We start from the raw sequence: 26,589 nt of genomic DNA on the forward strand, positions 1-26,589 counted from the left end.
TTACCAGCTGTTTGTGGAGAGAGAGAGAGGGAGAGCAGGCAGCAGCACAGTTCTGCAGAGAGAAGCTGGCAGGCACCAGCAGAGCACCTAAAATGGCGGCGCCCAGTAGAAACTTCGTGGAAAAATCAAAATGGCGTCTTAAAACGGAAATGTACCCGGGAGTCTTAAAGGGGCCTTACACCGTTGGCAGTCCCCACAAAGAGACTTGCAAGGGCAAGAGTGAGTCAAGATGATTACTGTGATTTATATGATGACGTGATTTATGACAAGAGTTAATATTTTGATGCAAAAATGATTACTGTGATTAAAATGATTGAGATGAGTGATGAAAATAATTAATATCACAATGCACAGTTAAAAGGGTTAATGGATCTGTAACTAACATGACTAATGGATTAATGTGATTTCTGATTTTATGTGATTTATGCAATTGTTCAGCGGCTGCTGACAAGCCGCAAAGGCAACTATTTTCTGAGAACAGAGGCAACGCACCAGTTGCCATATCCTGTCTCAGCACAGCCCATTACCTCGGGCAAAAAGGGGCTGTATGCCGCCACCATACCTCACCCAGTGGAGCTGGGATTTAATAACTGTTCAGTGTACCTGCAACCTTTTGATATAACTCTTCAACGCATACAAATGTCCTGTCTATGTGTACCTGCTTTCTACTGGAGATGATGTTTGTGTACTTGTATCACCCATGTAAGGACTGCAAATACCACATGCTTGCACCGGATCGCAAGCATAATCTCTACATGGGGGGGAAGAGGGAAGTGGATTGTCATGGACTCACACTCACAAATCAACCAGGTCGAACCAGGCCGAGGTTACCGGCAATTTGCTTTTGGAACTGGGGGAGGAGTGAGATGTTATGTATTGTCCATGTACATTAAATGTATAATTACAATGGTGCGTCACAAGGGGCACTGTGGTGGGAGACCCGAAAGTACCTGCGAGACAGAGTATAAAAGGTTGACCACCACACCTGAAGGGCACTCTGGAGTTACACAATAAAGGACCAAGGTCACAACAGTTACTACAACACCAGACTGTGTGGAGTCAGTGATTTGAGTGCTACATACATCACAAGCACTATGCGTGCAATGGCTGCAGAACAATGGGACACCTCCAACGAATGTGCAGGCGAGCTGCAAACCCTGCAAACCATCACGTTCGAGAGGAAGAGCAATCCACAGTGGATCAGATGGAATTGGAAACTCGTATGGAAGAGGCAGAGGTGTACGGGGTACACACGTTCACGACAAAATGCCCACTAATAATCTGTGGAACTGGACACAGGGGCAAGTCAATCCATAATGAGTAAAATGGCCTTCAACAGGCTGTGGGGCAAAAAGGCACACAGGCCCAAGCTCAGCCCCTTTCACACCAAACTAAGGACTTACACAAAGGAACTAATCCCTGTAATTGGCAGTGCTGAAATCAAAGTCTCCTATGATGGAGCAGTACACGAACTCCCGCTGTGGATTGTGCCAGGGGATGGCCCCATGTTGTTTGGCAGAAGCTGGCTGGGGAAAATCCGCTGGAACTGGGACGACATCCGAGCGCTTTCGTCCGTCGACGACACCGCATGTACCCAGGTTCTAAGCAAGTTCCCTTCGTTATTCGAGCCAGGCATTGGAAGCTTCTTGGGGGCAAAAGTGCAGATCCATTTGGTTCCCGGTCCACGATCCTTCCACCACAAGGCTCGGGTGGTACCGTACATGACGCGTGAAAAAGTGGAAGTCGAGCTGGACAGGCTACAACGTGAAGGCATCATCACGCCGGTGGAATTCAACAACTGGGCCAATCCGATTGTTCCGGTACTCAAGGAGGATGGTATGGTTAGTTTGCAGAGACTATAAAATAACGATTAACCGTTTTTCGCTGCAGAACCAGTACCCGTTGCCGAAGACAGACGACCTATTCGCGACCCTGGCTGGAGGGAAGATGTTCGCCAAGTTGGACCTGACCTCAGCCTACATGACGCAGGAGCTGGAGGAGTCTTCGAAAGGCTTCACCTGCATCAACACGCTCAAAGGTCTGTTCATCTACAACCGGTGCCCGTTTGGGATTCGGTCGGCCACAGCAATCTTCCAGCGGAACATGGAGAGCCTGCTAAAGTCGGTTTCTTGTACAGTGGTCTTCCAGGACGACATATTGGTTACAGGTTGGGACACCATGGAGCACTTGAAGAACCTGGAGGAGATTCTTAGTCAGCTGGATCGCATGGGGCTCAGGTTGAAACGCTCGAAGTGTGTTTTCCTGGCACAGGACGTCGAATTCTTAGGAAGGAGAATCGCAGCAGAGGGCATCAGACCCACTGACGCCAAGACGGAGGCCATCAAGAACGCGCGCAACCACAGAATGTGACGGAGCTGCGGTCGTTCCTGGAACTCCTTAATTACTTCGGTAATTTCCTACCTGGGTTAAGCACCCTGTTAGAACCCCTACATGCGCTACTGCGCAAGGGAGACGACGGGATATGGGGTAATTTACAAGAGGCTGCCTTTAAGAAATCCAGAAACCTCTTGTGTTCGAACAACTGCTTGTCCTGTATAACCCATGTAAACGATTGGTGTTAGCTTGCGATGCGTCGTCATACGAGGTCGGGTGTGTGTTACAACAGGCTAATGAATCGGGAATTTTGCAACCAGTTGCGTGTGCATCCAGGAGTTTGTCCAAGATCGAAAAGGCCTACAGCATGATTGAAAAAGAGACTCTGGCGTGCGTTTACAGGGTAAAATAAATGCACCAGTACTTATTTGGCCTCAAATTCGAGCTTGAAACTGACCGACCATAAGCCACTCATATTGCTATTCTCGGGGAGCAAAGGGATTAATACCAATGCCTCTGCCCGCATCCAAAGATGGGCGCTCACACTGTCGGCATACAACTATGTAATCCGCCCCGGGCACAGAGAACTGAACAGATGCTCTTAGTCAGCTACCATTGCCCACCACCGGGGTGGAAATGGCACAGCCAGCGGACTTGCTCATGGTCATGGAGGCATTTGAGAACAAGAAATCCCCCATTGCGGCCTGCCAGATCAGGACCTCGACCAGCCAGGATTCTTTACTGTCCCGGAAAAAAACTGTGTCCCCCATGGGAGCTGGTCCAGTGTCCCAGTGGAGATGCAGGAAGCGATTAAGCTGTTCCACAGACGCAAAGATGAGCTGTCCCTGCAGGCCGACTATCTTTTGTGGGGCAATCGCGTCGTCTTGCCCAAGAAAGACAGAGACACATTCATTTGCGAACAGCACAACACCCACCCAGGCATCGTAATGATGAAAGCCATAGCCAGATCCCACGTGTGGTGGCCTGGCATCGACTCAGATTTAGAGTGATGTGTGCGCCAGTGCAACACTTGTTCTCAGTTGAGCAATGCACCCAGAGAGGAACTGCTAAGTTTGTGGTCCTGGCCATCCAAACCGTGGTCGAGGATCCATGTAGACTATGCGGGCCCATTCATAGGCAAAGTGTATTTGGATGTCGTGGACGCTTATTCAAAGTGGATTGAATGTGCAATAATATCTGTAAGCACATCTACGGCCACCATTGAAAGTCTACAAACCATGTTTGCCACGCACGGCTTGCCTGATGTCCTCGTCAGCGACAATGGGCTGTGCTTCACCAGTGCTGAATTCAAAGAATTCATGACCCACAACGGGATCAAACATGTCCCATCTGCCCCGTTCAAGCCCGCATCCAATGGCCAGGCAGAACGGGCAGTTCAGACCACCAAGCAAACCTTGAAACGCGTGTCGGAATGCTTCCTGCAGACCTGGTTGTCCCGAGTATTGCTCAGCTACCGCACCAGACTCCACTCACTCACCGGGATTCCCCCTGTTGAGTTTCTCATGAAAAGGACGCTTAAAACTAGGCTCTCTCTGGTCCACCCTGATCTACATGATCACGTGGAAGACAAGCGGCATCAACAAAGTGTGTACCATGACCGCGCAAATTTGTCACGCGATATTGAGATCAATGATCCTGTGTTTGTGCTCAATTATGGACATGGTCCAAATGGCTCGCTGGCACAGCCACAGCCAAAGAAGGGAGTAGGGTATTTCAGGTCAAACTGACCAATGGTCAAACACACAGAAAACACTTGGACCAAAACAAATTGCGGTTCACCAACAGCTACGAACAATCTGAAGTGGACACCACCAACTTTGACCTTACAACACACACACACAAGTGGCAATTGACATCACAGTTGACCACGAAACCCGACCTCATCATCCCCAGCAGCCCGGCAAGGCTGGCTGCCCAACAGCCCAATGAAGAACTGACCAACCCACTCACACCAGCATTTGTACCGAGACGATCGATAAGGAAGCGCAAAACCCCAGATCGTCTCACCTTGTAAATAAGTGTACTGTTGACTTCACGGGGGAGTGATGTTATGTATTTAACCCCTTGTAACCTGCATCACACCTGACCACCAGAGGGCCTACCTGTTGTAGTCCCAAGGGATCCCAGCATCGCTTGGGAGCACAGTATATAAGCAGGCCACCCATGAAGTACCTGCACTCTGGAACCTTAAGGTTACACTTGCTCATTACACACAGTACTCAGTCTGACCATTTATTATGAGTGTAACGCTGAGGATCAGCAAATCCTTCTATGCCGGGCTGTATGACATCAAGCCCACAGACCACGCGGCCTCCCAGTCATTCCTGTCGTCAAACTTGGAGGTCTTAGACGACTGCGAGCAGGAGAGTCTGGACCACCCGTTAACTCTGGACGAGCTGACAAAGGCCGCCCGGTCCCTCGAGACGAGTAAAACTCCCAGAAGCGACGGCTTACTGGTCGAGTTGTATTCGTCTCTCTGGGGCTGGATAGGCCCAGACCTGCTGGAATTGTACGGGGGTATGCTTCTGGCCGGCAGCATGTCAGAATCGATGAGGAAAGGCATCATCACCCTCATCTACAAGCAGAAGGGGGAGAGGGAGGAAATCAAAAACTGGTGGCCCATTTCGCTGCTCAATGTGGACTACAAGATCCTGTCGAAGGTCATCGCAAACAGGGACACGTCTGCTCAAGAGCTGGTGATTCACCTGGACCGGACCTGTGCTATCCCCGGTAGGACGATCTCTGATAGTCTCGCGCTACTCAGGGATATGATCACCTACGTGCGGGACAGGAGGGTGGACACCTGTTTAATCAGCTTGGACCAGGAGAAGGCCTTTGACAGGATATCGCACACGTACCTGATGGACGTACTCTCCAAGCTGGGGTTTGGGGAGGGTATCCGCAATTGGATCCAACTGCTCTACACAGACATCAGTCGCACAGTTCTAATCAACGGGTGGGAAACTGAAAGCTTTCCGATCAGGACTGGAGTCAGGCAAGCCTGTCCTCTCTCCTCTACCTTGTTTGTGTACTGTATCGAGCCCTTTGCCGAGTCATCAGGAAGGATACGGGCATTAGAGGGGTGACAATCCCAGGCAGCGGAGGCGCTCAGGTCAAGACCTCCCTGTACATGGACGACATCGCCGTCTTTTGCTAGGATCCACAGTCGGTCCACAGATTGCTCACAATCTGCGACCAGTTTGATCTGGCCTCGGGGGCGAAGGCTAATCGCAGCAAAAGCGAGGCCATGCTCTTTGGCAACTGGGCCAACCGATCCTTTATTCCCTTCACCGTTAAGTCAGATTACCTGAAGGTGTTGGGAATATGGTTCAGAGTGGCTGGGGTATGCACCAAAAGCTGGAAGGAGCGTATTGCTAAAGCCAAACATAAACTGTGATGATGGAAGCTGCGCTCCCTCTCCATTGCAGGAAAGAACCTGGTCATCAGAAGTGAGGTGCTCTCGGTGTTGTTGTACGTGGTGCAGGTCTGGCCCATACCCTGCTCCTGTCACCCAAGATCGAAAATGGACCGTGTCCACAGAGACACGATGTACAAATCTCTGAACAAGGGAGAAAAGGACGTTCTGAACGTGGCCCTTATCCTGATGGCCACTTTAGTGTGTGGCTGCATCAAGCTGTGCATGGACCCTTCATACGCAAACACCAAGTGTTACTACGTGCTGAGATTCTATCTGTCTCCGGTGTTGCGAAAGATGGGTCTGGCCAGGCTGCCGCGGAATGTTCCAACCAGTTGGACCATGCCTGACCACCTGTCCTTCGTGGAAAAATATTTCAAGAAAAACACCTTTGACCACAAGGCCATAAAGCAGTGGTCGACACGCAAGGTCCTGGACGCCCTACGGATGAAGGAGATGATGGATCCTGTTGGGCGGTTCCCCAAGCAGACTGTTGAACTCGTTTGGCAAAATGTTTCTGTAGTGTATGTAGGCACCTTTAGTAATGACTCCACGAGGCAGGATATGATACTTAAACTGTGTGGACATGTAGTCCTTTATTTGCAGCTACTGAGTGAGGACAACAAGCTGTGAATACCTTTTTATACAGGGTTACCTGCCGTGTGCCTTAGGTCTCTAGCAGGACTCTGTGCTCTGCAGACTGTTCCCAGGGATGCACACCGAGACAGACATCATCTGCTGCTGGAGAGCCATCAACTCGGTGAAAGACGCACTTTGGTCTTCCCGAAACTTGCTGGTCTTCCAGAGCAAGGAGATGTCCACGGCCGAGTGTTGCAGACTGGTGCAATCCAAGGTCCAGGAGTACATGTTGAGGGATGTACTAAAGGTGGTGCAGTCGCCGCAAAGGCATGATGGGGAAGAGCCACAGTTTAAGGCCCCTCCGCCACGGTAAACCCAGGGGATGGAATCAGACCCCCCTCGGGCTGTACTTGTTAATCTGTATACATAGAGCACCATGTACTGAAAAACACCTGTGTTGTGCCATGTATAATGAAAGTCTCTGCACTGTTTAGTAACTTGTAAAAAAATGTAAATGTATTCTTATCCGTTCTGTGTACTGCTCTCATCTGCATAGTGCTACATGTAACGTGATTCGTGATCGGTATTGAAATGTATCCTGGAATGCAATGTAAACCTGTTCTTATCTGCTCCATGTAATACCTTTATTTGCACAGTACTACATGTAACGTGATTGACGGATTGTACTAAACTGTGCCTTGAATTGCATTGTATGGAACTGGTGTCAGCATCCAAATGAATTGTATGGAATTGCTGACCGCAATGTACCAAACTATTTTCCAATGTATTGTGAACATTTTATATGAATAAAGTATATTTTTTGGGGGGGAAAAAAAGCAACCAGAACTTTGGGGAATCCTGCATTGCAAAGCTTGTTGGGATGAAATTCGACATGCCCCCAAAGTGGCTGTCACCAGCAGAATGATTGCTCCACACACCGGTCCATGTCAGCCTGAGGCCTGAGTCAAAATTAGCATCGGGTCTCATTTGAATAGAAGCTGTCATGTTTGTAACTACAATGTAACACCACTGTATTACTGTATACACTCAACTTAGATGCACACCTTGACCACAGGGGGTGAACTTGTGGGAGACACTCCTTACCTGATCACACAGGTATATCAAGGGAGGTCCCACGCAGGGTCATCACTTCTGGAGTCCTGTAATAAAGAGTTAAGGTCACAGAGTGGCCTTGTCCCTGGAATGTGCCTCATGTGGTTTCATGCTGTAGAGTAAGGACTTTACAGAAGCGCCGGACAAATTCTCCGACTTTGAACCGGCCCGCAGGGAAAGGGCTCGGTGATGGTCCTTTTAGTGATAAAGACCTCTGAGTTGCCAAGTCTATGAAGGTGATTGTATGTATGTACGGCTGAGGGAATTGATGTGGAGAGATGGTTTGAGGAGGTGAAGAGGCCAAGGAAATCAACCGTGGTGTGTTCGGGTGGAAGTTGAAATCACCAAAGAGGAGTCTCAGTGCAGGAATTGAGGGTGGATAGAAGGGAGGAGAATGCAGTGAGAAAGATGCACCCGGTGGAGTGAGGACATAGTTGACAAAGAGGATCTTGAAGGACCAGGAGGGATGGGCAGGAAAGGGTGAGGGATTCAAAGTTGCAGAACAGAAATAATCGACTGAGGTGTAATTTGGAGCTGAGTGTTATGCTGCCACTGAGGTGGTTCGGGTCCAGGATGTGGAGAACCTTAAAATGTCACTGCCTTTATGAAAAAAACATTCAGCAAATCATTTTTTGTTCAGAGAGAAAAGAGCAATAGGAACCTTTTGCTATTTTTGTCAAAATGATTTGCACACAAGTGACCCAGTGGTGTGATTTGACCCATTTTACTGTATCAAACTGTGTGTGCAAACAAAATGTAAAATGTTCTTGTGTTGACAATGCCCAACAAATACTAAAGTTGTTTCCTGGGGAGACAAAAATAAGATAAAATTGAAGTTAAGGTGTACTATCTAAGACAATATCAAAATCATGTTACAGTCAAAGCTTAAGATTTACTGGACAGTGCTTTCTTTAATCAATATTTTTATTGTTTCAAAAGTTTGCATCAATAAATCACTGGCCCATCCACTGGCCCATCAAATGTCTTTGATCTTGTACAATGTTATTCTCATATGTTGTGTGTTAAACTAAAGGAAGATTTTTTTTTCCCCCATCTAATTTTCTTGCCTCTGATACTGATACTCTAAAGATACTGACTCAGGCCAGGGTTTGATTCTACAGTTACTGGCCATCCTCCAGCACCTCAGCCAAATGGGCATTTTTCCTGTGCGAGCCTATACACTGAATACTGGCAGGCTATTTGACTGTGATGGACATCACAGCTGAGCCTGCACTTCACTGTCCTTGCATGCAAATGTTCCAGTATTAGTCACTGGATAGTTATAAAGAGCTCTGACTGATCTTTCTCCTCCTTGGCTCAGAGGCTTTTGAGGTCAATTGTAAAATTCCTAACACATTGCTAGCTGACTCAAGCACAGATTAGAAATCAAACTTGGGATCTTCTGTGAACATATTTGCAGCCACTGAAGAAATATTGGTCAAATACTTTAAATTCTTTTTCAGACAACATACTTTCTCAATGCTTTTGTTGAGGCAATGTAACAGGAGGGAGGGGAGAGGACACTTCTACTTACCATTACAAAACCATCAATGCTGCATGGATATTCTGTGTTGCATTGCTGCGTTTCCTTTTTAGCACATTGACATATATTTTGCGCTCTCACACAGAAAAATATACATCATCATCACACAAAATAACGACTCAGTTGTGAATAGTTGAAAACAACTTTCATTCACTGCATAACTAGTTTTATTACAGATATCGAATCAGCAAACTGGTGGAAAATAAGCATTTTCTTCACAAACCATATTTACAAAAATTAAATAGTAATTTGGTCTATGCTTCTTATATGGCTGGAGTTACAATTAGGCTTGAGTGGAGCATGGACTGGTTGGGCCCAATGACGTGTTTCTGTGCTGTTTATTCTGTACAATTCTATGTGACAATATACAATGTTCTGGACAAAGTAAATACAAATGATATCTTCCAAAATTTAACAGGAATGGAGATTAAACACAGCATGTTTTTGCTTAGAGATATGGGCTATAATTTGCACTCCATCGCAGCCCGGTTTATCGGCAGTATTGGCCGTTTTGGGCGAGAACCGGATCGGCAAAAATTTCCTACCTGAGGCACGCCAGCGGTTTCGAAGTACTGCTGGGGAGAGGATCGTCGACGTGCACTGTCCATAGATTGCCCTGGCACAATCTTTGGCTGAGCGGGGACCCACAGGTAAGTATTTAAAAAAAAGTTAAAAAACACCCACGAGGATCAGCAGAGCTGGGCGGTAGGTAAGTAGGTCTGCAAGAAAAATGTCAGTGATTGGTTTTTTACTATTTATTTTCAAAATCTGTACCGTATTAAGAACATAAGAACATAAGAAATAGAAACATAGAAACATAGAAAATAGGAGCAGTAGTAGGCCATTCGGCCCTTCAAGTCTGCACCGCCATTCAATATGATCATGGCTGATGCTCTACCTCAACACCATATTCCTGCTTTTTCCCCATACCCCTGATGCCTTTTGTTTCTAGAAATCTATCTATCTCCCTCTTAAATATATTCAGTGACTTGGCCTCCACAGCCTTCTGTGGTAGAGAATTCCACAGGTTCACCATCCTCTGAGTGAAAAAATTTCTCCTCATCTCAGTCCTAAATTTCCTACCCCGTATCCTGAGACTGTGACCCCTTGTTCGAAACTTCCCAGCCAAGGGAAACATCCTCCCCGCATCCACTCTATCAAACCCAGTCAGAATTTTATACATTTCAATGAGATCCCCTCTCATTCTTTTGAACTCTAGTGAATACAGGCCTAGACGACCCAATCTCTCCTCATACGACAGTCCTGCCATCCCAGGAATCAGTCTGATGAAACTTCGCTGCACTCCCTCTATGGCAAGTATATCCTTTCTGAGGTAAGGAGACCATAACTGCACACAATACTCCAGGTGCAGTCTCACCAAGGCCCTGTATAACTGTAGTAAGACATCATTGCTCCTGTATTCAAATCCTCTTGCAATGAAGGCCAACATACCATTTGCCTTCCTAACTGCTTGCTGCACCTGCATGTTTGCTTTCAACGACTGGTGTACAAGGACACCCAGGTCTCTCTGTACAGCGACACTTCCCAAGCCATCACCATTTAAATAATACGTTGTCCTTATGTTTTTCCTACCAAAATGGATAACTTCACATTTATCCATGTTATACTGCAGCTGCCATGTGTTTGCCCACTCACTCAACCTATCTAAATTGCCTTGCAGCGTCTTTGCATCCTCTTCACAACTCATAATCCCACCTAGTTTTGTGTCGTCAGTAAACTTGAAAATATTATATTTGGTTCCCTCATGAAAATCATTTATATATATTGTGAATAGCTGGGGCCCAAGCACTGATCCCTGTGGTACCCCACGAGTCACTGCCCGCCACCCCGAAAAAGACCCATTTATTCCTACTCTCTGTTTCCTGTCAGTTAATCAATTTTCAATCCATGCCAATACATTACCCCCAATCCTATGTGCTTTAATTTTGCACACTAACCTCTTATGTGGGACATTATCAAAGGCCTTCTAAAAATCCAAATACACTACATCCACTGGTTCTCCCTTATCTATTTTATCAGTTACATCCTCAAAAAACTCCAGGAGGTTTGTCAAACATGATTTTCCTTTCATAAATCCATGTTGACTTTGTTTAATCCTGTTGATATTATCGAAGTGTGCTATTATCACATCCTTTATAATAGACTCTAGCATTTTCACAACTACTGATGTCAGGCTAACCGGTCTGTAGTTCCCCATTTTCTCTCTCCCTCCTTTTTTAAATAGTGGGGTTACATTTGCCACCCTCCAATCTGCAGGAACTGATCCATAATCTATAGAATTTTGGAAGATGACAACCAATGTATCCACGATTTTCATGGCTACCTCTTTTCGTACTCTTGGATGCAGATCATCAGGCCCTGGGGATTTATTTGCCTTTAGTTTCTCCAGCACTATTTTCTTACTAATAATAATTTCCTTTAATTCCTCTTCCTCACGAGACCCTTGATTCCCTCGCATTTCTGGGACATTATTTGTGCCCTCTTCCGTGAAGACAGAACCAAAGTATTTATTTAATTGTTCCCCATTACAAATTCTCCCGCTTTTGTCTGTAAAGGACCTACATTTGCCTTCACTAATCTTTTTCTTGTTACGTACTAATAGAATCTTTTGCAGTCGTTTTTTCTGTTTCTTGCAAGCTTACTCTCATACTCTATTTTCCCCCTCTTAATCAATCTCTTTTTTGCTGAATTCTAAACTGCTCCCAATCCACAGGCTTGCTACTTTTTCTGGCAACTTTGTATAATTCCTCTTTGGATCTGATACTATCCTTAATTTCTTTTGTTCGCCATGGTTGGGCCACGTTTCCTTTTGAGTTTTTATGCCAGAAAGGAATGTATAACTGTTGCAATTCCTGCATTCGTTCCTTAAATATTTGCCATTGCCTATCCACTGTCATGTCTTTTAATGAATCTTCCCAATCTATCATAACCAATTAATTCCTCATACCTTCGTAGTTTCCTTTGTTTAAATTAAGGACCCTAATTTCAGATTGGACTACTTAACTTTCCATCTTAATAAAGAATTCAATCATGTTATGGTCACTCTTCCCTAAAGGACCACACACAACAAGCTTGTTAATTAACCCCTTCTCATTACACAATTCCCAATCTAGGATAGCCTGTTCCATAGTAGGCTCCTCAACATACTGGTCTAAAAAAACATCTCGTACACACTCCAGGAATTCATCTGCCACAGTATTACTAATTTGGTTTGGCCAGTCTATATGTAGATTAAAGTCACCTACGATTACTTTAGTACCCTTGCTACATGCATTTCTAATTTCCTGTTTGATGCCATACCCTACACTACCACTACTGTTTGGGGGCCTAAAGACAATTCCCACCAATGTTTTCTGCCCCTTGGTGCTCCTTAGCTCCGCCGAGACTCATTCTACATCTTGATTTTCTGAGCCAATATCCTTTCTCACTATTGCTCTGATTTCATCCTTTACTAACAACGCCACACCACTCCCTCTTCCTTTTTGCCTGTCCTTCCTAAATAGAAGCAGGAGTAGGCCATTTGGCTCCTCAAGCCTGCTCTGTCATTCAATAAGATCATGGCTGATCTGATCATGGACTCAGCTCCACTTCTCTGCCCACTCTCCATAACCCTTTACTCCCTTATCGCTCGAAAATCTGTCTATCTCCGCATTAAATATATTCAATATATAAAAAGGCCCAGCTGCAGCGAGAGGCGGTGGCAGTCAGAGGCGGGAGTTTGTGGCGTTGGTAAGGCCTATAAAAGGCCCGGCTGCAGCAAGAGGCGGCGGCAGTAAGAGGCGGGAGTTCGTGGCGTTGGTGAGGCCTACAAAAGGTCCAGCGGCAGCGAGAGGCGGCGGCAGTCAGAGGCGGGAGTTCGTGGCGTTGGTGAGGCCTACAAAAGGCCCAGCTGGTGCAGCTCCAGCCGGAAGAAAAAGCAAAAAAGAAGTAGAAAGAAATCAAAAGGTGACATCACAGCCAAAGGGGTAAGTGATTGGCTTATCAGTAAGTAACCTGTTAACATTGTTGTTGCCAAATTAAGTGTATCTAAGGGTTAGGTCATGGCAGGAGAGCTCGGACACGCGATATGCTCCTCCTGTACTATGTGGGAACTCAGGGACACTTCCGGTGTCCCTGACGACTAAGTGTGCGGGAAGTGTATCCACCTCCAGCTTCTGACGGACCGCGTTGCGGAATTGGAGCTGAAGGTGGATTCACTCTGGAGCATCCACGATGCTGAGAATGACGTGATTAGCACATGTAGCGAGTTGGTCTTACCGCAGGCAAAGGGTCCACAGCCAGATAGGGAATGGAAGACCAGCAGGAAGAGCAATGCAAGGAAGGTAGAGCAGGGGTCCCCTGCGGTCATCTCCCTGCAAAACAGATACACTGCTTTGAGTACTGTTGAGGGGATGACTCATCAGTGGAGGGCAGCAGCAGCCAAGTTCAAGGCACCGTGGCTGGCTCTGTTGCACAGGAGGGCAGGAAAAAGAGTGGGAGAGCGATAGTGATAGGAGATTCAATTGTAAGGAGAATAGATAGGTGTTTCTGTGCCCGCAACCGAGACTCCAGGATGGTATGTTGACTCCCTGGTGCAAGGGTCAACGATGTCTTGGAGCGGGTGCAGGACATTCTGAAAAGGGAGGGTGAACAGCCAGTTGTCGTGGTGCACATTGGTACCAACGATATAGGTAAAAAATAGGATGAGGTCCTAAGAGACGAATTTAAGGAGCTAGGAGCTAAATTAAAAAGTAGGACCTCAAAAGTAGTAATCTCCGGATTGCGACCAGTGCCACATGCTAGTCATAGAAACATAGAAACATAGAAAATAGGTGCAGGAGTAGGCCATTCGGCCCTTCTAGCCTGCACCGCCATTCAATGAGTTCATGGCTGAACATGCAACTTCAGTACCCCATTCCTGCTTTCTCGCCATACCCCTTGATCCCCCTAGTAGTAAGGACCTCATCTAACTCCTTTTTGAATATATTTAGTGAATTGGCCTCAACAACTTTCTGTGGTAGAGAATTCCACAGGTTCACCACTCTCTGGGTGAAGAAGTTCCTCCGCATCTCGGTCCTAAATGGCTTACCCCTTATCCTTAGACTGTGACCTCTGGTTCTGGACTTCCCCAACATTGGGAACATTCTTCCTGCATCTAACCTGTCTAACCCCGTCAGAATTTTAAATGTTTCTATGAGGTCCCCTCTCATTCTTCTGAACTCCAGTGAATACAAGCCCAGTTGATCCAGTCTTTCTTGATAGGTCAGTCCCGCCATCCCGTGAATCAGTCTGGTGAACCTTCGCTGCACTCCCCCAATAGCAAGAATGTCCTTCCTCAGGTTAGGAGACCAAAACTGTACACAATACTCCAGGTGTGGCTTCACCAATGCCCTGTAGGAATCACAGAATAGCTCCGATGAATACGTGGCTTGAGCAGTGGTACAGCAGGGAGGGATTCAAATTCCTGGGGCATTGGAACCGGTTCTGGGGGAGGTGGGACCAGTACAAACCGGACGGTCTGCACCTAGGCAGGATCGGAACCAATGTCCCAGGGGGAGTGTTTGCTAATGCTTTTGGGGAGGAGTTAAACTAATATGGCAGGGGGATGGGAACCAATGCAGGGAGACAGAGGGAAGCAAAATGGAGACAGAAGCAAAAGACAGAAAGGAGATGAGTAAAAGTGGAGGGCAGAGAAACCCAAAGCAAAAAACAAAATGGGCCACTTTACAGCAAAATTTTAAAGGGTCAAAGTGTCTTAAAAAGGCAAGCCTAAAGGCTCTATGCCTCAATGCGAGGAGTATTCAGAATGAGGTGGACGAATTAACTGTGCAGATAGCAGTTAACGGATACGATGTGGTTGGCATCACGGAGACATGACTCCAGGGTGACCAAGGCTGGGAATTCAACATCCAAGGGTATTCAACATTTAGGAAAGATAGACAGAAAGGAAAAGGAGGCAGGGTGGCGTTGCTGGTTAAAGAGGAAATTAATGCAATTGTAAGGAAAGACATTAGCTTGGATGATGTGGAATCGGTATGGGTGGAGCTACGGAATACCAAAGAGCAGAAAACGCTAGTGGGAGTTGTGTACAGACCTTCAAACAGTAGTAGTGATGTTGGGGAGGGCATCAAACAGGAAATTAGGGGTGCATGCAATAAAGGAGCAGCAGTTATCATGGGTGACTTTAATATGCATATAGATTGGGCTAACCAAACTGGAAACAATACGGTGGAGGAGGATTTCCTGGAGTGCATAAGGGATGGTTTTCTAGATCAATATATTGAGGAACCAATGAGGGGGGAGGCCATCTCAGACTGGGTGTTGTGTAATGAGAGAGGATTATTAAGCAATCTCGTTGTGCGATGCCCCTTGGGGAAGAGTGACCATAATAAAGTGGAGTTCTACATTAGGATGAAGAAGGAAACAGTTAATTCAGAGACCATGGTCCAGAACTTAAAGAAGGGTAACTTTGAAGGTATGAGGTGTGAATTGGCTAGGATAGATTGGCGAATGATACTTAAGGGGTTGACAGTGGATGGGCAATGGCAGACATTTAGAGACCGCGTGGATGAACTACAACAATTGTACATCCCTGTTTGGCGTAAAAATAAAAAAGGGAAGGTGGCTCAACCGTGGCTATCAAGGGAAATCAGGGATAGTATTAAAGCCAAGGAAGTGGCATACAAATTGGCCAGAAATAGCAGCGAACCCAGGGACTGGGAGAAATTTAGAACTCAGCAGAGGACAAAGGGTTTGATTAGGGCAGGAAAAATAGAGTACGAGAGGAAGCTTGCAGGGAACATTAAGAAGGACTGCAAAAGCTTCTCTCGATATGTAAAGAGAAAAAGGTTAGTAAAGACAAACGTAGGTCCCCTGCAGTCAGAATCAGGGGAAGTCATAACAGGGAACAAAGAAATGGCAGACCAATTGAACAAGTACTTTGGTTCGGTATTCACTAAGGAGGACACAAACAACCTTCCGGATATAAAAGGGGTCAGAGGGTCTAGTAAGAAGGAGGAACTCAGGGAAGTCCTTATTAGTCAGGAAATTGTGTTGCGGAAATTGATGGGATTGAAGGCCGATAAATCCCCAGGGCCTGATGGACTGCATCCCAGAGTACTTAAGGAGGTGGCCTTGGAAATAGCGGATACATTGACAGTCATTTTCCAACATTCCATAGACTCTGGATCAGTTCCTATGAAGTGGAGGGTAGCCAATGTAACCCCACTTTTTAAAAAAGGAGGGAGAGAGAAAACAGGGAATTATAGACCAGTCAGCCTGACATCGGTAGTGGGTAAAATGATGGAATCAATTATTAAGGATGTCATAGCAGCGCATTTGGAAAGAGGTGACATGATAGGTCCAAGTCACCATGGATTTGTGAAAGGGAAATCATGCTTGACAAATCTTCTGGAATTTTTTGAGGATGTTTCCAGTAGAGTGTACAAGGGAGAACCAGTTGATGTGCTGTATTTGGACTTTCAGAAGGCTTTCGACAAGGTCCCACACAAGAGATTAATGTGAAAAGTTAAAGCACATGGGATTGGGGGTAGTGTGCTGACGTGGATTGAGAACTGATTGGCAGACAGGAAGCAAAGAGTAGGAGTAAATGGGTACTTTTCAGAATGGCAGGCAGTGACTAGTGGGGTACCGCAAGGTTCTGTGCTAGGGCCCCAGCTGTTTACATTGTACATTAATGATTTAGACGAGGGGATTACATGTAGTATCTCCAAATTTGCGGATGACACTAAGTTAGGTGGCAGTGTGAGCTGCAGAGAGGATGGCAAGAGGCTGCAGAGTGACTTGGATAGGTTAGGTGAGTGGGCAAATGCATGGCAGATGAAGTATAATATGGATAAATGTGAGGTTATCCACTTTGGTGGTAAAAACAGAGAGACAGACTATTATCTGAATGGTGACAGATTAGGAAAAGGGGAGCTGCAACGAGACCTGGGTGTCATGGTACATCAGTCATTGAAGGTTGGCATGCAGGTACAGCAGGCGGTTAAGAAGGCAAATGGCATGTTGGCCTTCATAGCGAGGGGATTTGTGTATAGAGGCAGGGATGTGTTACTACAGTTGTACAGGACCTTGGTGAGGTCACACCTGGAGTATTGTGTACAGTTTTGGTCTCCTAATTTGAGGAAGGACATTCTTGCTATTGAGGGAGTGCAGCGAAGGTTCACCAGACTGATTCCCGGGATGGCAGGACTGACATATCAAGAAAGACTGGATCAACTGGGCTTGTACTCACAGGAGTTCAGAAGAATGAGAGGGGATCTCATAGAAACGTTTAAAATTCTGACGGGTTTAGACACGTTAGATGCAGGAAGAATGTTCCCAATGTTGGGGAAGTCCAGAACCAGGGGTCACAGTCGAAGGATAAGGGGTAAGCCATTTAGGACCGAGATGAGGAGAAACTTCTTCACCCAGAGAGTGGTGAACCTGTGGAATTCTCTACCACAGAAAGTTGTTGAGGCCAATTCACTAAATATATTCAAAAAGGAGTTAGATGTAGTCCTTACCACTAGGGGAATCAAGGGGTATGGTGAGAAAGCAGGAATGGTGTACTGAAGTTGCATGTTCAGCCATGAACTCATTGAATAGCGGTGCAGGCTAGAAGGGCCGAATGGCCTACTCCTGCACCTATTTTCTATGTTTCTATGTTTCTATGAAGCAGCCTCCACAGCTCTCGGCACCCCACTAGTTGCTGTTTGCCAACGGGAAACTGTCCAATTTATCCCAACTCTCCGTTTTCTGTTCATTAGCCAATCCTCTATCCATGCTAATATATTATCCCCAACCCCATGAGCTTTTATCTTGTGCATTAATCTCTTAAGTGGCACCTTATCGAATGCCTTCTGGAAGTCCAAATACACCACACCCACTGGTTTCCCCATATCCACCCTGATCATTACATCCTCAAAGAATTCCAGCAAATTTGTAAAACATGATTTCCCTTTCATAAAACCATGCTGACTCTGCTTGATTGAATCATACTACTACTTCCTTAATAATGGACTCCAGCATTTTCCCAACAACAGATGTTAGACTGTGGTCTATATTTTCCTGCTTTTTGTCTGCCTCCTTTTTTAACTGGGGGTGTTACATTTGTGGTTTTCCAATCTGCTGGAACTGCCCCAGAATCCATGGAATTTTGGTAGATTACAGCTAATGCATCCACTATCTCTGCAGCCATTTCTCTTAAGACCCTTGGATGTAAGGCATCAGGTCCAGGGGACTTGTCCACCTTTAGTCCCATTATTTTACCTAGTACTACTTCATTAGTGATAGTGAAGGTATTAAGTTCCTCCCTACCTATAGCCCTTTGATTATTCACTATTGGAATGTGTTTAGTGTCTTCAACCATGAAGACCGATACAAAATATGTGTTCAATGTCTCTGTCATTTCCCTGTTCTCCATAATTAATTCTCCAGTTTCATCCTCCAGGGGACCAACATTTACTTTAGCCACTCTTTTCCTTTTTATGTACTTGTAGAAATTCTTACTATCTGTTTTTATATTTTGTGCTAGTTTACTTTCATAATCTATCTTCCCTCTCTTAAATCATTGCTTTAGTCGTTCTCTGCTGGCTTTTAAACATTTCCCAATCTTCTGGCTTTCCACATTGTATGCTTTCGTTTTCAATTTGATACCATCCCTTATTTCCATTGTTAGCCACAGATGGTTATCCTCTTTCTTACAGTCTTTCCTTTTCATTGGGATATATTTTGTTGCGAGTTATGAAATATCGCCTTAAATGTTTGCCAATACAACCCGTACCATTCTTTAGCCTATTTTCCCAGTCCACTTTAGCCAACTCTGCCCTCATACCTTTGTCCATCTCCTTTAAGCTTAGGACCCTAGTTTGAGAACCAACTTTCTCACCCTCCAACTGAATTTGAAATTCAACTATATTATGGTCACTCATTCCTAGAGGATCTTTTACTGCGAGGTTATTTATTAATCCTGCCTCATTACACAGTACTAGATGAAAGATAGCCTGCTCCTGGGTTGGTTCCGCAACGTACTGTTCAAGAAAACTATCCCGGATACATTCTATGAACTCCTCCTCAAGGCTACCCTGGCCAATTTGCTTTGTCCAAATAATACGAAGGTTAAAATCCCCCGTGATTATTGCCGTTCCTTTATTACAAGCCTCCATTATTTCTTGATTTATACTCCGTCCAACATTGCAGCTACTGTTAAGGGGCCTATAGACTACGCCCACCATTGACTTTTTCCCTTTATTATTTCTTATCTCCACCCAAACTGATTCCACATCTCGATCCTCTGAGCCAATATCGTTTCTCACTAACGCACGGATCCCATCCTTTATTAACAGTGCTACCCCACCTCCTTTTCCTTTCTGTCTGTCCTTCCGAATTGTCAAATACCCCTGAATATTTAGTTCCCTGATCACCTTGCAACCACGTCTCTGTAATGGCTATCAGATCATACCCATTTGTATCTATTTGTGCCGTCAACTCATCTATTTTCTTACAAATGCTACATGCATTTAGACAAAGAGCTTTTAAATTTGTTTTTTTGCCCATTTTTTGTGCTTGTTTCCTCTGACCTTCAAACTCACTTTCTACATTTTTGCTTTCTAATTCCAGCTTTACTCACCTCCCTACTGAATCTGTTCTCAGGTTCCCATCCCCCTGACAAGCTAGTTTAAACCCTCCCCAACAGCACGAGCAAACCCCCGCCCCGCCGCCCCCCCCTCCACCCCCGCATCCGCACTCCCCCTGCCCGCGAGGATATTGGTCCTGGCTCTGTTCTCTGTTGAGGTTGTTGTGTTAACGAATATAAAACCTGGAATGCTGCTGCCAGCTCCTCTGATGGTTTCACTTCTAAATGTGATGTGGCATTAAATTACGCAGAGCAAGAAAACCCCAGGTTCAATTCCTGGTCTGTGATGAAATTGCTGAGGTAGGCAAAGACAGCTGGCAATCTGCACACTGCAAGGTCCCACAAACAGCAATACAGTAAATGACCAGTTAATCTGTTTTGGGTCGTCTTGGTTAAGGGCTAAATGCTGCCCAGAACACCAGAAGAATTCACCTGTTTTTCTTCTAATAGTGCCATGGGATCCTTTGCGACCACCTGAATAGGCAAACAGGGGCCTGTGTTTAATGTCTCATCCAAAAGGCAGCATCTCCTACAATGCATCAGGCCCCCAGTATTGCACTGAAGTGTTGTTTTAGAATATATTATTAGAAACATAGAAACATAGAAACATAGTAAATAGGTGTCAGAGTAGGCCATTCGGCCCTTCGAGCCTGCACCACCATTCAATATCATGGCTGATCATTTACCTCAGTACCCCTTTCCTGCTTTCTCTCCATTCCCCTTGATCCCTTTAGCCATAAGGGCCGTATCTAACTCCCTCTTGAATATATCTAACGAACTGGCATCAACAACTCTCTGTGGTAGATAATTCCACAGGTTCACAATTCTCTGAGTGAAGAAGTTCCTACTCATCTCGGTCCTAAATGGCCTACCCCTTATCCTTAGACTGTGACCCCTGGTTCTGGATTTCCCCAACATCGGGAACATTCTTCCTGCAGCTAACCTATCCAGTTCCATCAGAATTTTATGTTTCTCGGAGATCCCCTCTCATTCTTCTAAACTCCAGTGAATACAGGCCCAGTCGATCCAGTCTCTCCTCATGTGTCAGTTCTGCCATCCCAGGAATCAGTCTGGTGAACTTCGCTGTACTCCCTCAATTGCAAGAACGTCCTTCCTCAGATTAGGAGACCAAAACTGAACACAATATTCCAGGTGCGGACTCACCAAGGCCCTGTACAACTGCAGTAAGACCTCCCTGCTCCTATACTCAAATCCCCTAGCTATGAAGACCAACATGTCATTTGGCTTCTTCACCGCCTGCTGTACCTGCATGCCAACTTTCAATGACTGATGTACCATGACACCCAAGTCTAATTGCACCTCCCCTTTTCCTAATCTGCCGCCACTCAGATAATATTCTGCCTTCATGTTTTTACCCCCAAAGTGGATAACCTCACAGTTATCCACATTATACTGCATCTGCCATACATTTGCCCACTCACCTAACCTGTCTAAGTCACCCTGCAGCCTCTTAGCATCCTCCTCACAGCTCACACCACCACCCAGCTTAGTGTCATCTGCAAACCTGGAAATATTACACTCAATTCCTTCATCTAAATCATTGATGTATATTATAAATAGCTGGGGTCCCAGCACTGAGCCTTGCAGCACCCCACTAGTCACTGCCGGGTCATTCTGAAAAGGACCCATTTATCCCGACTCTCTGCTTCCTGTCTGCCAACCAGCTCTCTCTCCATATCAATACATTACCCCCAATACCATGTGCTTTAATTTTTCACACCAATCTATTGTGTGGGACCTTGCCAAAAGCCTTTTGAAAGTCTAGATACGCCACATCGACTGGTTCTCCCTTGTCCACTCTACTAGCTACACGCTCAAAAAATTCTAGAAACATAGAAACATAGAAAATAGGTGCAGGAGTAGGCTGTTCGGCCCTTCAAGCCTGCACCGCCATTCGATAAGATCATGGCTGATCATTCCCTCAGTACCCCTTTCCTGTTTTCTCTCCATTCCCCTTCAACCCTTTAGCCATAAGGACCATATCTAACTCCCTCTTGACTATATCCAATGAATTGGCATCAACAACTCTCTGCGGCAGGGAATTCCACAGGTTAACAACTCTCTCAGTGAAGAAGTTTCTCCTCATCTCAGTCCTAAATGGCCTACCCCTTATCCTCAGACTGTGTCCCCTGGTTCTGGACTTCCCCAACATTGGGAACAATCTTCCTGCATCTAACCTGTCCAGTTCCGTCAGAATCTTATATGGGCTAGACTTTCCACTTGGTGGCTAAGGCCGAAACAAATGGGCCTTGTTCCAGCGATGCGGGACGTATCGCCCGTGCTGATCGCCGGCTCAAGGCCCATTTTTTTTTTTGAGATTTTCCACTCAGCCTTAGCCCAGCGATGTCAAACGGGCGATGTGTTTTCTCGGTGATCTCACGATCACCCAAAGAAAACGGAAGTGAATGAAAAAAAAAGCTTCCCTAGCAACGCATTACTGCGCATGTGCAGGTTGAGTTTTTTTTCAGGTTCTTGCCCCTTCCCGCGTTTGAAAGGTCAAGGGTCTTCACACATGCTCAGAAGCTCTGTGTGGGTCTGGGAGAGACAGCGAGAGAGAGAGAGAGGAGAAAGGAAGCAGGTTATCTTGAACAACTGTAAAAAGAGATAAATTTAAAGAATGGAGGGAGCTGCAGGAAAGCGAAGGGCCAAACCCTTCAGCGAGGAAGCAAATGAGGCCCGAGTGAATCGTGTAAACGCGAGATGGGAGGATCTGACACGGGGTAGGCATGGGAAACCTCCACCCAGTGCATATTGGAGGATTTGGGCAGAGATTGCCGACGTGGTCACTTCGGCATCAAATGAAGCCCGGACATGGACCAGTGCCGGAAAAGATGGAACAGTCTACTGGCGGCTGCAAGAGTAAGTTGAAATTTAAATTTCAAATCATCCATATTTATTATTTAATGTTGTATGGGAAATCCAATTAGAATCAGCAATGTTATATCGTAATCTTTAAGCATGACTAAGTAACTAAATTATGATTAAATTATGATTACATTTATGCACCGCAACATAAATTTGAATGTTACAGTATGAAATATCTTCCTGTGCAATGTATTGCAAACTTGAAATTGAACTTATAAATCTGTCAATCCGAAATGTTTATTGCCAAATCCATCTGTTTATGCCGTGCAATGTTACCTTATCTATTACAGAAGAAGATTTCCATCAACCAGCAGGAGCAACGCAGGACGGGCGGGGGCTGTGCCATGCTGCAGTCGCTCACCTGGTGAGGCCAGAAAGTCGTTCGTTCATAACCCATGGTGTGGCCGAACCCACCCTAGAGTCACGTGAGTAATGAGAACTGTGCATTGTGCAATGTGTGAATCAATAGTAAATATTTGTTACGCGGGTAATCCTATGCAATGATACTTTAATTTGATATATAATTGAGTTATACTATTGAGATGTACTATTGATCTTCAAATGAGGTCATGTTAGGCCTGGTGACCGCTTGTGCAAATGGGCTAATGGTAATGTTTTGAGTTCTTAATCGAGATGAATTGATTTGCATTGTTAAACGTTGTTTATAACTTCCATTTGTCTTTCAAAGGTCAATAACTGACCAATCGGGAAACTCCCAGGAGGAAGAGCCAGAGGACGAGCCAGTGCAGACTCCTGCTGCAGCTGTGCGAGAGCAGGAGGAGGAGGAGGAGGAGGAAGAAGAACAGGAGATTTTTTTTGTGGGGGGGAACAACCTGCGGCCATCTCTTTTGAGACAGATCAGGCACCGGGACCAAACGGTGTGCAGGTGGTGACGCCAAGGCGCGTGACATTGCAGACGCCAACCCCACGGCGGTCTGGTCAGCGTGATATGCACTCGCCTGCCACGGAGGACCAGGTGGAGAGCTTACTTTCCCTGTGCAGGGAGACAGTCGCGATCAGTCACGACCTTATCCAGGGGTTCGTGGGTTTCTCAGACAATTGGAGCCAGTTCTCCACAACCTGGAGCGAGTTCTGCTCGTGCTTTTCCAGCTGGTCTTTTGAGCAGCTCGGGAGATGTTGGAGGCGATCAGGGGGCAGGCAGCCGCAACAAATGCCCTATGGCACGCGTTGCTGGCTGGACACGGCGCTGCACCCCAAGGTGTCGTGTCCGCTCGCAGTGAGACCCCAAGCACACAAGTGAGTATGGAGGACACAGTTCCTCCTGACTCGGAAGTACAGCCTGAGGCTTCTGCTTCCGCTCCGTTACCTCCACCACGACAGGAAGTCTTGCCGTCCCACTCTGCACGACATCTTAGTGTCGGTCTGCAGAGACCAAAACAGGCGGGTGGGGTGCGAACACGGGGTGGAACAGGATCTTGAGGGAAACGTGGCCATGGATAGGGAGGGGGGAGTGATTCTCAATAGTTCACTTGTTTTAAAATGTTCACTTGTTATGAACACTTTATTATTCTCTTGTTATTGTTACTAAATTGGCCACTTGTATTCAACAGTTAAATGTTCACTTGTTATCATTATTTAACTGTTCACTTTCCATTCTTTCTGAAATGGTCACTTGTTATCATGACTGAAATGCTCACTTGTTATCATTACTTAAATAACCACTTGTTATCATGACTGAAATGGTCATTTGTTAGCATGACTTAAATGGTCACTTGTTTGCATGACTTAAATGGTCACTTGTTATCATGACTGAAATGGTCATTTGTTATCATGAATGAAATGGGCACTTGTTATCATTACTTAAATAACCACTTGTTCTTTAAAATGTTCAATTTCATCTTCTTCTAACATTTTGGGGATTTTGAGGGAAGGGTGGGTTGATGCGGGGGGTGGGGGTTGGAGGGAGTGTGTTGTTCATTAGTTCTTAAAAAAAAAATTGTTTCTTAATGAAAAAAAAAATTTTTCTGCAACTTTTCTACCTTCTCTCTTAGTTACATAAGTTTTACAACGTACAGTTTTTCATGCATATTTGTTTGTTTATTCTGTTTCCCCACGGAAATGAAACTTCTGATTAACGGTAACTGTAATTGAACGTTTGAATGTCAACAATAATAGTTCATGCGAAGTGTTCATTAATGAGCTGCTGACGCAAAAGCTTAGCGGCCGTGTAACTGCCATTGGCTACTGGTCTTCGGGAAAGGTGTGGTGGTACCGGTGCTAGATCGCCATGCTGATTAAGCTCCCCTATGTCCTCGCCTGCGTCCTCTCCCGCCTGTTCCTCCTCTTCATCTTCGCCGGCTGCCTATTCTGTCTCATCTTCTTCTGGAGGTGGAACTGCAGCATGATCTGGCATTATTTGTCCTCTCTTTATAGCTAGGTTATGCAGCATGCAACACACCACAATAAACTCTCGGTCTGTGCCTCCCTGGTCATTGGGAAGCTTATGAAGTCCATCCTGCGAGTGTAAAGGGCTTCAATCACCTGTCGAATGCAGCAGTGTGAAGCGTGCTGAGAGATATGGCAGATGTCGCCAGCTGAAGCCTGAAAAGATCCCGATATGTAGAAGGCTAGAGCAGCAATAACCTTCACCTCAACGGACAGTGTGGTTCTGATGGTGCTGGAAGACTGCAGATCATCCTTGACGAGTTGACATATCTCATCGATGACCTCCTTCCGGAATCGCAGCCTCCGAAGACAAGCATTTTCAGACAAGTTCAGGTAGGATTGCTTCTCCAAGTACCTTCGTCAGCTGTACGGTCTCCTCCTCTGTCTTCGTCTCTGTCTACATTACTGTGCCGCCTCTTCGATTGATCCTTTCAGTAACCAGTGTGTGAGCAGTTGCAATTAAAGGCAGGGAAAGCATAGGCCCCATAATCACTATCAATAATTACTTTCACTAATTTTAATAATCTCTGAACTCTATACTCTCCAATCACTGTAGTCTGCCCTCTCTGTACTCTCTAAGCAGTATACCAGTCAGTTTGATAGGCACCAACAATATCATTAAATAACTTCACTATGTAAAAGTTATTTACTAAATAATTCCAATATGTGAGATCTATTTAGCATAATTAAGTTGATAATACCTTTTTATATTCGCTGTCCCAAATTTCTCAGTACAATTTGCTTCAATTTTACTCTCTAAATGACTCAGAACTAATTCTCCATCCTTCCTCCAAAGTTAAAAATGGTGCCCATTTCCTTCTCTTAGGCCCTGAAAAAGCAACTATTTTTGAGCACTCTTTTGGGTCTTGCATCGGCCCAGCGAAGTGCATGCTCGGTGCCTAAACTTGGGATGGGCCTTGTGTGGGCGATCATTTGGGCGATCATCTCGGCGATCAAAGTGGAAACTTCGGGCCTATTTTTCCGGCGATGTTTTGGGCCTAGTTTCCACTTTTTGCTCAAAATGGGCGATAGAAGTCCATTTTGGGCAAAAGATGGGCCTTAGATGGGCGCTGTGAAGTGGAAAGTCTAGCCCTATGTTTCTATGAGGTCCCCTCTCATCCTTCTAAACTTTAGTGTATAAAGGCCCAGTTGATCCAGTCTCTCCTCATATGTCAGCCTAGCCACTCCGGGGATCAGTCTGGTGAACCTTCGCTGCACTCCCTCAATAGCAAGAACGTCCTTCCTCAGATTAGGAGACCAAAACTGAACACAATACGCCAGGTGAGGCCTCACCAAGGCCCTGTACAACTGCGGTAAGACCTCCCTGCTCCTGTAGCTCAAATCCCCGAACTATGAAGGCCAACATACTATTTGCCTTCTTCACCGGCTGCTGTACCTGCATGCCAACTTTCAATGACTGTTGAACCATGACACCCAAGTCTCGTTGCACCTCCCCTTTTCCTAGTATGTGACCATTCATATAATATTCTGCCCTTGTGTTTCTGCCCCCAAAGTGGATAACCTCACATTTATCCACATTATATTGCATCTGCCATGCATTTGCCCACTCACCTAACCTGTCCAATTCACCCTGTAGCCTCCTAGCATCCTCCTAACAGCTTACACCGCCACCCAGTTTAGTGTTATCTGCAAACT

Source organism: Pristiophorus japonicus, chromosome 2 (assembly GCF_044704955.1).
Source record: "Pristiophorus japonicus isolate sPriJap1 chromosome 2, sPriJap1.hap1, whole genome shotgun sequence".
In the NCBI taxonomy this organism is placed as follows: domain Eukaryota; kingdom Metazoa; phylum Chordata; class Chondrichthyes; family Pristiophoridae; genus Pristiophorus; species Pristiophorus japonicus.